This window comes from Leptopilina boulardi, unplaced genomic scaffold (genome assembly GCF_019393585.1).
Source record: "Leptopilina boulardi isolate dan_hultmark-lab unplaced genomic scaffold, ZJU_Lbou_2.1 LbouV2_278, whole genome shotgun sequence".
In the NCBI taxonomy this organism is placed as follows: Eukaryota; Metazoa; Arthropoda; class Insecta; order Hymenoptera; family Figitidae; genus Leptopilina; species Leptopilina boulardi.
Window position 1 is genome coordinate 6822199 of NW_026137838.1, and position 13821 is coordinate 6836019.

The 13821-nt window shown below is 21.5% G+C and overlaps 1 protein-coding gene across 3 annotated transcripts in view; it reads right to left on the reverse strand.

The window, feature by feature from the left end:
• The window catches only part of LOC127281834 (serine/threonine-protein kinase MARK2-like), a 76076-nt gene that overhangs the window by 58887 nt on the left and 3368 nt on the right, over nt 1-13821 (reverse strand). For 2 of the 3 annotated variants that reach the window (XM_051305788.1, XM_051305787.1), the window contains exon 1: nt 2268-2564. The exons of the other annotated variant lie outside the window; for it this stretch is intronic. The gene's annotated coding sequence lies outside the window, so the exon portion shown is untranslated. Of the gene's footprint in view, nt 1-2267; nt 2565-13821 lie in introns of those variants that run through there. 3 annotated transcript variants of the gene reach the window in all.

Here is a 13821-nt window from a genome sequence, read left to right on the forward strand (position 1 = left end):
AAGTTAATTGTTTTTTCAACAATAAGAACAAATGCACTTTTAATATATATGTAGAGAAAAAAGTCTATTCTATAAATTAAGAGCTCATAAACACGAAATCAATATTTATGAAGAAACAAGGCTGTATTAAGTCCTTATGAGGTACAGACCTACTTTTCTATCTCACGTCCATAATAATTATGCAATGGTTCGAGAGAAAAATTCTCTATTTTAAAAACGAATCGATTCAAGTTTCTATATATTATTAAAATTTCTTTTAGACACGAATCATGTTTAAATTCTTGTTCACTGTATTGAAAAAAAAAAAATTATTTGATTCAAATAATCGGTTATAAATAAATATTTATTTGTATCAAATAAATATATACTTGCATCAAATAAATATTGTATCAAATAATTATTATTTGATTAAATAAAAAAGTATTTATTTTAAGTACAAAAATTATTGCCTCAAATATACAATTTACCTAATTCAATTATTTGCCGTTACAAAAATTATTTGATTCAAGTAAATATTTATTTTAGTCAAGTAACCAATTATTTGAATCAAATAAAAATTTTTTTTTTTTCACTATATTCAAAAATTTATTCGCATAAATAAAATTTTGCAAGTTAAAAATTAAAATAAAGAAATAATAATTGAAAATAGAGGGGGAAAAATAAATAATAATAATAAATAAAATGTGTCTACAATAGAGATAGTGTGTTTATCCTTTAAAACGTACATATAGCGCGTCATCCGAGGAAGTGAATCAGAGAGAGAAATATTTCCTAATCAGTACTTTTGAATTTGTACATAACAGATAAGTTTAGAATTTCGATTTCTCTCTTGTCAACAAAAGTATCATAAATATAAATGCAGAAGTGAAAGAATTTTATTCTTCCTGTCATGAAAATTTATCCAATTGAAAAATAATAAAAAAAAAAAAAAAAATTATTATTGTTTAACAAATTAAACGCAAAAAAAAAAATTCAAACATTTTTTAAATTTGTTTTTTCATCTAAATAAATTTTTAATTAAAATTTGAGTTCAACCTTGACGAATTTAAACGTTATGATTGACAGAATGAGTATATGAAATTCGAAAATACTCAAAATGTCGAAACTCAATGACACAAATTTCAAATGAAGAAAAGCGAACCAATCATGAAAAATTAATATTTCTACAGAAGAAATATTAAATCGAAAAAAATTTATTTCCAAAACGAATATTAAATATATTTAATATAAATAAATATTTATATAAACTATTTTTATTATAAATATAATTATAAATAAATTAATTATAAATATTATAAGTATAAATATTATAATTATAATAATAAAAATTATAAATTATAATTTATATATAAATATTTATTCTAAATAAATATATTAAAATATATATAATAAAAATAAAATCTGAAGAGAATTTTCCAAAAATACCAGATTTTTATAATTATTGAAATTCTATTTTCTCCTAAAGATCAATCATAAAATATTAGAATTATGGAGTCACTTGATTACCGGTGCGCACGTGCAAAACTCACTCTCTTAACACTTGGTACAAAAACCCACTATATATATATATATATAATTATTTATAGCACAATATCCCTCGCTTCATCTCACTTTACCCCCTTAATTTTACAGGAAACAATCGTTAAGCTATCGAGAAGGAGCAAAAATCCAGTACAAAGAGCGATATAATTTGTCGGATGTCATTTTCAATATAACACGCCACTTCATATATGTCACACGTATATAATATATATTTCACTAAATTTCACAAAATTATATATATTTTTAATTGTATATTTAATCACAAATATTTAATTATAATCATAATTATAAACATAATTATAAATATAACTATAAATATAATTATAAATATAACTATAAATATAATTATAAATATATATTATAAATATATATTATAAATATATATATATACCCAGAGAAATGTTATATTTGAACCAAATATAATATATTTGAGTTAAATAAACCTATATTTGTCTCACAGCCTAATAGTCTATTTGGCGTAAATAAATTTTTTTTTATTTACGCCAAATAAAAATTTATTTGAATCAAATAAATATTTATTTGGCTCTGACACAAATATAACATTTCTCTGGGTGTAATTATAAATATATATTATAAAAATATATTATAAATATAAATTATAAATATATATTTAATTACATATATTCAATTAATAAATAAATATAGAATTAAAAAATATATACAATTATAAATAAAATTTTCAAAAAAGAACAAATTTTTTTTACCGTTGTAAATCTTCAAAAATTATGTAAATAATTTGCACACACGATTTGAGCTCGTAATGAGCGCTTCGCGATTAGCAACAGCTGACAATCACTGGCTGACATATGTGAAAAATAATTTGAAAATAATTGATAAAATGATAACAATTATTTGCCTCAAATTGTTTACGAGACATTCATAATTAATGAATTAACGAACAAGAAAAAAATATATATATATATATCTATATACATATATATATATATATATATATATATATATTTATGCTCGACGAAAGATCGTAGATCGGTGCTGCTCGATCGCGGGCCTCGTGCTAACTGAACAGAATGCCGGCGACAGGGACACACGCGAGCACAGCGAGCTTCGTTACTGGATCTTAGCGATACGTGCAAAACAACCAGATTGTATGTTGGTCTTTTGTAAGTGTACGAGAAATTTATATATACATGCGTAAATATATATATATATATATGTATATATTATCCACACATTGAAAAATGTTCCGCACGTATGGTTGTAAAAAAAAAATATATATATATACGTGATTATAATATCTTGTGAATAAATTTTACATGTATTGGTTTTATATATATATATATATATATATATATATATATATATAGCGTTGAGCGCGAATAGATATCAGCTATATACCGGGTGTCTTAGGGAGGTGATATATATTCGTATTGACTATGAGTTATGAGTTAAGAGAAGAAAGAGACAGACAAAAGTATATAGAAAAAGTAAATCGAGACAAAGAGACAAATATAAGGAGTTGGATTATGTCATAAATGATGATCAATTAGTTACAATTCAAAATTGTATTTCTCGTTATAAGATTTAATGAGAGCTATATATACAAAAGAATTGACATCATTGTCAGTTTTAATAATAAAAATTGTTTTTTCTGTTTTTTTTTTTTTTTTAATATATATATAAAAGAAAATACCTTTTCTTACTGTATTTGTTACGTATTAAATTATCACGGCCTTTCCATTAATTACAAAAAAAAAGTTAATTAGGACTAATTAAAAATTAGTTCTCACAGACTTTCTACTATAGTTGAAAACTTTCCTAATTTGGATATATTCAAAGCAAACGTTTTTTTTTTTAATTCCTGCAGAAAATGATTTTAAATCAATAACTAGATCAGTAACCATCAATTATAAATAATAATAATAATAATAAATAATAATAATAATAATAATAATAATAATAAATCATAAAAATAAAATACTAATAATTATCGTTTTATTTATTATTTATTAAATATGTCATCACTTAGTTTATATTTAATAAATATTTTTCTTATTTTTTATCGTAATAATAATAATTATTATTATTATTATTATTATTATTAAAAAAAATTTTTTTTAAATTAAATTTAAAAAATAATAATAATTATTATCATAATTAAAAAAAAATAATAATAATAATAATTATTATAGTTGTTATTCTTACATATTATTCTTATTACTGTAATTATAATAGTTATAAAAAATAAAAAAATATATTTATTACATTATAAACTAGGTGATGATATATTTCATATATTTATAATTTAATTAATATCTTTTTTAAATTTTATAACTATTATAATTATAATAAAAATAACAATAATAATAGTAATGTTAATAGTAATAATAATAATAGTAATAATAATAATAATAATAATAATAATAATAATAATAATAATAATAATAGCAATAATAATCAATAGTATTGTAATTATATGTTATAAAAAATAAAAATAAATATCGATTAAAATATATCATCCCTTGGGTTATAATTTAATAAATTTTTTTTTATAACTACTATAATTATAATTATAATTATAATTATAATAATGTTAATCATTATTATTATTAGGTATTATTATTATTATTATTATTATTATTATTATTTCTCTATTATTATATTTTTATTATTATTATAATACTATTAAAAAATTAAAAAATATTCATTAAATTATAAACTAAGTAATAACATATTTAATAAATAATAAACAAAACGATATAATAATATTTAACCCAATAAAAGAATATACTAAAAAACAACGAAACTAGAAAGAATTAGCATACAGAAACAAAATAGAATGAGATAAACACATTTTTTTTCTCCTACGAAAACGAAAATTATAAATTTTCTTTGAAATGATGAGTCAATAATTTTTTTTTTCTTTTTTTTTTTTTTTTGAAAAATAATTCTACAGTTAATATATAGACAATATTTGACATCATAAGAATAAATAAATGAAAATATAGAGAAATAATCTTATATAGCAGGAATTTTTCATATTTTTTCTGATGAGATTTCAGTGATCTCAAGCATCAAACTGGTTGGTAATGAAGATTAACTCATGACCATGAAGGCCGGAGGGTGAGGGTTGTGTTATGTTACAGAGTTTGGGGAAAGATATGATTGAATTAGAATTAACCTTGAAATTTACTCTAAACCCTTAATTTCAAATTTAGAGCTTGGATTATTATTGGAATATTGTTTTATTAGAAAAATTTTGCTTTATTAAATTTTTGGTTAATGGACAAATTTAATTATTCAATTCAAAGTAAATTTATCAAATAATAAAAAATAATTATTTAAAATATTAAAATAATTAATACTAAAAGAGGTGCATGAATTTCCCATGAAAATTATTAATCAGAATTTTTATTTCAAAGTATTTTATTAGAAATAATTATTTTTTAATATTTAATTTAATTTAATTAAACCAATTTTTCAATTTTCGAATTCAAATTTGACATATTTTCTTTCTATAAAAATTTTTACCAAACAAAATTTTTAGCTACAGAATTTTTATTTTACACTCATTTTATTTACTTGACTTTTTTTTTCTATAAAAGAATTTTAATTTATCCAAAATTTTATTTGTACGAATTTTTAAGACACCAAATTTTCATTTATCCAAAATTACAAATAATTGTGATCAATTTCAAAAAAAAAAATTGTACCGAAATCTTTTTAACGATTTTTTATTATTTGTAATTTTCAAAAAATGAAAATTCCATCGTCTTAAATATTGTATCAATTAAAAATTCAGCCAAATTAAAATTCTCTTAAATAAAAAATCATGGAAATTAAATGATAATAAAATAAAAATTCCGTATAGCTAAAAATTTTGTTATATAAAAAAAAAAAAAAAAAAAAATTCCGCCAAATTCCAATTCAGAAATTGTAAAAATTAATTATTTCTAATAAAAATATTATTAAAATATAATAATTGAAATTAATGATTAAAAAATAGAAAAACAGTGAAAACAATATTATACAATAGTTGTTTATTGTATATGATTTAAGAATGAGGATTAAAAAGCAAATATTTCAGTGACAAGAAACACACACAATATATATATATATATATATATATATATATATATATATATTGCGTGTATTATGTATTTATGCGATCCTCGTACTTGGGAGTCGGATACCATTAGATGAATAGAAAATTAAATGACGTATAACCGCGCCTAGATGCAGAATTGTTGCACAACGAATGGGTTGCAAGTTGGTGAGCTGAAGATATATAGTGCTATAGTTACTAACATATAGTCAGTGTAGAATATTGCAGAGGAGATAAGTTATACTATATTATATACAGAAAGGGAAATATAACTGTGAAGGAAGATGGAGGAGAGAAAACACACCGGGATGGGCCCCATTACATTAATTGCCCTCAGATCTATATATCCATCTCTTAGACAAAATTATTATTAATATATATAGAATATTTCTCTTAAATTCAAACTGACACTTTTCAATAAAAATAAAAAAAAAAAATTCTCGTCTCACAAAAAAAAATATATTAATTTAATATTTATTTTATAATATTATTTAATAAATAAATAAATAAATTTCCCTCAATATTTTTATTTTCCTATTCTAAAATTTGAATACAATTTCAAAAAAAAATTTTAATTCCATCCTCGATTCCATCGAAAATCATTTTAGAAAGTTAAGAATTTCGAAATTCGAGTATTCGACACAAGAGAGATAGACAATATTTTAGACTATTTTTATTTTTTATATTACAATTATTTATTATGGTGATTTTTATGTTCCGGACCCCCTAAAAAATTTTTTTTCGTTTTTTAAACAAAAATAAAATTTAAAAAATTTTAGGGATTCCGTAATATAAAAATCACCCTTTATATAAATTAAAGGAGATTATTTTTAAAAAAAATAAATAAATAAAAATCGATTCTTGTGTTTTATCAACAAAAAAAAAATTGTTCCTCAATATAAATACCTTATTTCAACTCTAATCGAATGCTTTAGTCTATAGTGAAATGCTCGCGAAGGACATAAAGGTTTATTACATCATAAAAGTAGACTCGGCGGTTTATAGATCAAGTTTCTCAGAAAAAAAAGAGAAAAAAAAAAAAAAATTTATGGCAAAAGTAACGTGAATTACCAATCATTTTGTAAAGGTACGCTGACCCATACAAGTGTGAAAATAATAGATGAAAAATGGTACACTAAACACGAGCACATATTCTCGCAATTATATTATTATTATTATTATTATTATTTTGCAACAATGGAAAAATTAATTTTTTTTTACGGAAAATTAATTCCCAATATCAGTAAAAAAAAAAATATTGTCTCCCCCCCTCAAAGGTTCGTAATAATAATTAAATACTACATTCAAAAAATTTATTTTCTATTTCTTAAAAAATAAAAAAAAATCTAACGTCTCACCCTCATGGCGACAACATTAAAATCAATAAAGCTGAACTTTTAACCCATTTTCTTTGGTAGCAAAAACTTTTCAGAAAAATCAACTTAATTTTCTTTTAATTAATTATCCCATTGAATTTTAGTAAAAAAAAAAATTTTTTTTAATTATTCAAAACTTGAAAAAAAAAGTAAGGATTTAAAACGCGATTTTTGTTATTCAGTTTAGAACAAGTAGCAAAAAAAAAAAAATTAAAACAAACAATTCCGTTAATAATCATTGATCTAATTAGATAAACAAATGTAAATAAAAAAAAAATTTTCAGTCTAAGGTCATGTAAATATTGAAAAATATATATAAAAAAAAAGAAAAGATAACGTTTCTCTCACTTTATATAATTAAACTATTTAAAAGAACAGAGAATAATAATTAAAAGATTATTTTTAGTCTTCCATTAGAAAAAAAAATTTGAAAAAATTATTGTTTTCCCTATTTTCTTGTTAAAATAATTTTCCAACTCATTATATCTTATATATATATATATCGAAGTAAAGTAATCAAGTCTTGAGTTAAATATTTGTTACGTTTGCTAATTTAAATAAATAATTATATGACCTGAATAAGTCAGTTAAAATGTTTAGAACCTCATAACTTTCAACTGTGAGAAATACACGAATGCCAACAACACAAATTTTCCATAAAATACAGGTAAAACGATTTTCCACAACTAAAATCGAATCTAAATCCAAAACAAGAAAATTATTATTGTCCTTTTGCATAATTTGAAGAATTCATTATCCTAGGACTATAGTTTTTTAATTTTTTGTTTGTTTTTCTATAAAACTATTTTCAATCGAACACAAATGGAGACTCTTTTTTTTCCAATTTGATGAAAGCATTATATTAAGGGCGTACCAGCATATCGATCCAAAGTAAATAGTGCACGTGCATCCTTGATGTATCTCTTTGTTAGAATCATCAACTCACTGACAAAGATCTCCTTTCACGTCTGATTCGTTACAGTCAAAAAAAAATTCTACTTCAACAGAAACAATACTCTAAAGAAAAAAAAAATCAGTTGTAGAATAATTAATTACAATGATAAATAATTAAATAAATTAAAAAAATAGAATAGAATAAAAAAAAAGACTGAAAAAAATAACGATATTTTATCGAATTTCAGTCCGAATTATGAAAATTCAAGAAAAATTAATAAATTGCCTGATGAGAAAATAATCCAGAATAAAGAAAATATGAATCTCGTTTCTGTATACTTATATTATAAATAGATTAACTTTTTCCAATACATTTGTAAATGTATAAAAATAACAATCCTCAACTTTTTTTTTTTTTTTATTTTTATTTTTATGAACGAACAAAAGATAGTGACAACATTATAATAATTACTGTATTTCCAGTGTTGTAAATGAAAATGAAAAACGATTCTTTTATTTCTATTTATAAAAATAAAAACCATATTTTACTATTAGTAAATTAATTTTTTAATAATTGATTACTATTGTCTTTTTCTATTTTCCGTTTTATGGAATGAAAATAAACGAAAAATATTAATAAACAAAACTATTAATAAACAAAAATATGAATAAATAAAAAATAAATAAAAAAACAAAGGAACAAAAAATAAAATAATTTAATTGATAAATAAATAAATGTATATAAACAAAAAATAAATAAAAAACAAAGAAACAAAAAATAAAATAATTTAATGGATAAATAAATAAATATAAATAAACAAAAAATAAATAAAAAACAAAGAAACAAAAAATAAAATAATTAAATTGATAAATAAATAAATAAATAAACAAAAAAAAAAATAAATAGATGTAACATTTATAACTTTAATGGAATTACAACTTTTTTTTTTTCTTTTTGCGTAAATTTTAACACTCCACTGAATACATTGTGCAAAAGTACAATGCACTTTGACACCATTTTCAAATTAAACTGACACCGACGATAACGTTAATGACTTGATAAATCCTCAGCGAAACTAAATTTAATAATCGAGTTCCAGAAATTCCAAACAATTACACGAAAAAGAGAACATTTCCAAATTTAGTCCATCAGAATTTTACGATATACTTTTCCGCTTTCATTCATGTAGAAATACAAAATGTCTCGAGGAAAAAAAAAAAAAAAAAAAAAAAAAAAAACTAAAAAGAATATAATTTTTAGTTCTTATTTTATGAATATTTTATATTCTAAAAAAATAGTTTTCTATTCAAACGGAACATTGTTCGGAATATAATTTTTTTTTTTTTTTTTTTTTTTTTTTTGACAAAAATAAAAAAAAAAGTCATTCTTGGGGTCAACGTTGAGGAATGTGAAAATTTTATGCAAAAGTCATTTACATAACCAGAGCGCATAGTTTGCATTGATGGCCTTAGTCTGGCTATTGAATATATACTATCGTGACTCACAATCATTCGAGTCTAGACAATCCAAGTAAAATCACTTTTGACTCTTTGTAATCTCAAAAAGAAAGTTAATTAATCAAGTGCTCTTAATGAATTCAAATTTTTGATTACTGCATTGAAAAACAAATTTTTTTTTTAAATTTATTTCAAATAATCGATTACATGACTAAAATAAATATTTACTTGAACCAAATTATTTTTTGAAATCAAATAATTCAATTAAATAAATTTTATTTGCATCAACAATAATTTCTGTATATGAAATAAATACCATTTAATTAATACTCAAATAATTAATTATTTGGTACAAATAAATATTTATTTCATAATAGTCAAGTAATCGATTATTTAAATCCAAATAAAATTTTTACTGTGCGTTCAATTTATAAAAATAATCAATCTTTTTTTTTCAAAAATATAAAATTTAGAAAGAAAGAAAAACAGAAAATTAATAATAATCAATAATTTTATAATTATAACTTGCAATTATAATATAAAAGTATAATAATAATTAATAATAATAATATAGATAACAATAATTATTATACTCTTATATTATTTATAAAATATAATTATTTATTATTATTAATCACGGAAAAAAATCTTTATCTGAAACAGCAATATGTTTCTATAGAATAACGAAAATTTTCTCTATTTCAGGTAAAAAAAAAATTTTTCTGTGATAACAATTATAATAAATAATTAAATAATAATACTATATTTATTATTATTATTATTTTTATTATTTTCTTCTATTATAATTGCAAGATATTATAAAATTGCTATTATAACAATTATTACTGAACAATAGAAAAATAAAACGAATAATTCACTTTTGAATTCAATTGCATGAGAATTTAACTTTCAATCAGACATTTTCGGAAATAACACATTTCTCGTGGCGGAAATTCGATGAAGCTGCGATTGATTAAAATTTCTTTTACAAGTCAATTTTACCGGAAACAATTCGAAATTGGAATTTTACGAACAAGACAAATATTGAGACTTCTATTGAGAATTGAAACAATTAATATATTCATTGAAGAATATTATTTTCAAAATAGAAGAACAATAATTAATTAAATTAATTATCAGTGACAATAATTTTTAATTTTCAAACAAAATTTTTCCTTTTTGCATAAAATTTATTGTTTTTCCAACGAAATTGCAAAAATGATAAAAAGATAATTTCGATTTTCATTTTTCTAACGACAGAGAGAGAGAGAGAGAAAAAAAAGAGAGAAAATAAATATACATTGTATATTGTTGTGAGAAGAGCACTTATAATCGAAACTATAAATTGACAATAAAAATAGAATAAAGACATTAACAATTAAAAAACTAGAGAATCCTAGCAACTTACGTCACTGTGATCTGCCTTTAGACATTGATTTTATTGATCCACCGAGTATCTTATGTGTACTGTTTTTTGTTAATGTGAACTTCAAGTATTTATTAATATTGATTTTCGCAAATTTTCCATTATATGAATTTTTTTTTCTCTTTTATAAGACAAAACGAAAAATCAAGTTTTTTTTTAAGCACCAGTCAATTATAAAATGTAATTTTAAATGTAAAAAAAAAAATAAAAATTTAAATAAATATAACAAAAAAAATGTAATTTTAAATGTAAAAAAAAAATAAAAATTTTAATAAATATAACAAAAAAAAAGTAATTTTAAATGTAAAAAAAATATAAATAAATATAAAAAAAAAATAAAAAAGTAATTTTAAATATAAAAAAAATGTAATTTTAACAAAGTGACAAAAATTTTCAAGAGAAATTTTTTTTTAAAATTTTTCCTCTAATTTTCAAGTGATACCTAATATTTTCCACAGCGCAAATCACATATTAAAAATAATAACTATCAATTTACTGATAAAAAAAAACCCACAAACTATATACGATTATTATTTTTTTTTTTTTACATAAATTTATCTCTTGTATATGTAAATTATCTGTCCTTGTACAAAGAATAGTTTCAAAGGTAAGAAAACTCGTTAAGTAAATCCTGCGTCAAAACCTGACAATTGTTAATACATAATAAAAAATCAAATTAAAAAAGCAACCAAATAATATTTCCCTCCCCACCAAAAAAAAGAAGGGGAGGATCTAAAATGCACAAAAAAGTAATATTTCAAAATTTATTCACGAAAAAAAAGGGTAGACAGGTTATATATTAAATGTCTGCCGTATAAACCAATCGTAAATTTCTCCAAGTATATCATTTTCACAAATGTGAACCAATATATATATATATATATATATATATGAAATGAAATTTATACGATCGTGGTTATATGGATAACATCCGTCGAAAAACGATTGCCATCTGCCACCAAAGAGAGTCGATTTTGGAATCGTCGAGGTTATTTGTCGCTTGGCGAGGAACGCTGATTAATTCGCGAAGGTCGCGTGTAATCAAAATACGTGAAATGATTTTATTACAATCGTAATTGAGGACTTCAATTTAATTTTTTTTTTAATCACTCGATCCAATTAATTTTACCGAAAAAAAAACTTTCGTATTCAATTTTAATGGAAAATATATATTTTTCCAAAAAAAAAATCCTAAATAGAAAAATTATTTGAAATCCGAATTTCGGATTATCGAATAATAATAATGAATTGTTTTACGTTTTTGCTGGAAAGACGATTTAAATAAATGATTCTCGATTTCAGTTCTGGTATAGTAAAGTCATTAAGATTATAACCAAAGAGGAGGAGTGACAGTGTTGCCACGTTTTCATAAGAAAAAGAAGAGAAAAAAAAAACATCAACTTGCGCGCACCTGCCTCCAACTCTCTTGATCGGCAACCTATCGATCTTTGTGCCTTTTTTTCCCTCTGTCTCTCTCTCTCTCTCTCTCAATTGGTTTTTCTCTTGCAAAATATCAGCTGGCTATCATCAAATAGTATCGCAAGATCAGCACTTTCGAAAGTGACAGAGACACCCATGTTTCCTCGAACAACTTTATGTTCCACATTTAAAAAAAAAGGAGACATTTCCCTCACAAGCAAAATTCATGATTTCTTTTCAAATAACACTAAATCTTGACTGAAAAATAATTTAAATAATAATAATAATTAAAAAATAATTTAAATAATTTTTGAAAAGAAAAACGATTTTTCTTCGAAAAATTAACCAATTCTTTTATTGGAAGGAATTTTTAAAACAAGTTAAAAAAAAAATTATTAGATTTTGAATGTGAATATTTTTCATTTTACAGTTAAGTTTTGTCTGTGTCGGTAACTAGTCTAATTATGTATGCAAAATTAATTCTATTTGAAAAACCGGCTGTAAAATATGCAATGCTAAATGTTTGTCGTAGGACGAATCAAGGGCACAACAAACAATGCGGGTTATTTTACTTCTTTTTCTTGATTTTCATGCTAATTTTCTATTTTTTTTTTTTGCTAACTAATTATATTTTTCCAACATTTCGGTCTATTAATAAAACAATTATTTCCCTAACAATGAAAAGCGAGAAAATTAGAATTTATTTAAATTCAGAATTAATAATAATTATCATCAAACTAAAATAATTATTAATAATAATAATTATTTATAATAATAATAAACTAATAATAATTATCATAATACTAAAATAATTATTAATAATAATAATTAATTATAATAATAAATTAATAATAATTAATCATAATTATTAATTATAATTAATTATTTATAATAATAAACTAATAATAATTATCATAATACTAAAATAATTATTAATAATAATTAATTATAATTATTATATTATTAATAATAATTAATAATTAATTATTAATAATAATTTTTTTAAAAAAACTAAATTCCGAAATACTAAAAAGAAATACTTGCACATAAGAAAAGCGAAAGTATTTAAAAGTTGGTCCATTACAATAACAGAAGGTGAAATACTTTTACTTTGTCTCGAATAAGAAAAAAAAAAAAAAAAATGTGAAAAATCTTTCAGTGAATAGAAAAGAAAAATATAAAGATCAGTTAGAATTTTCTCTCTCAGGTTTATTGGTTTTAGTTGTTATAGTTAAAGACAACCATCGCCATCTGACGTCTCTCATTGAAAGACAGTTTAAGGCCCGACAATACCAATCGACAACGAGGAAGTTTCAAAAGAATTTCATACACACAAGTTTCTTTTACTCGCGCTGGTATAACAGTGATACCAATTGAAAAACAAGTGGTCTTAAAGTGGAGCGTCAAAACGTCAAGATGCAGACACACTCTTGAGAAATCAATTCAGCTGACGATCGACTATCCGCGACAATGTCTATATATATTTGAAAAGCTTGTTAGAAATTGGCTCCTTTAGATTTATACTTGACACGTTATTACAAAACTTTCCCCAATACTTTCTTATTATCTTTCAAAAATAAATAAGAATCTAAAATCTAATCAAAAAAAAAAATTTAATAACA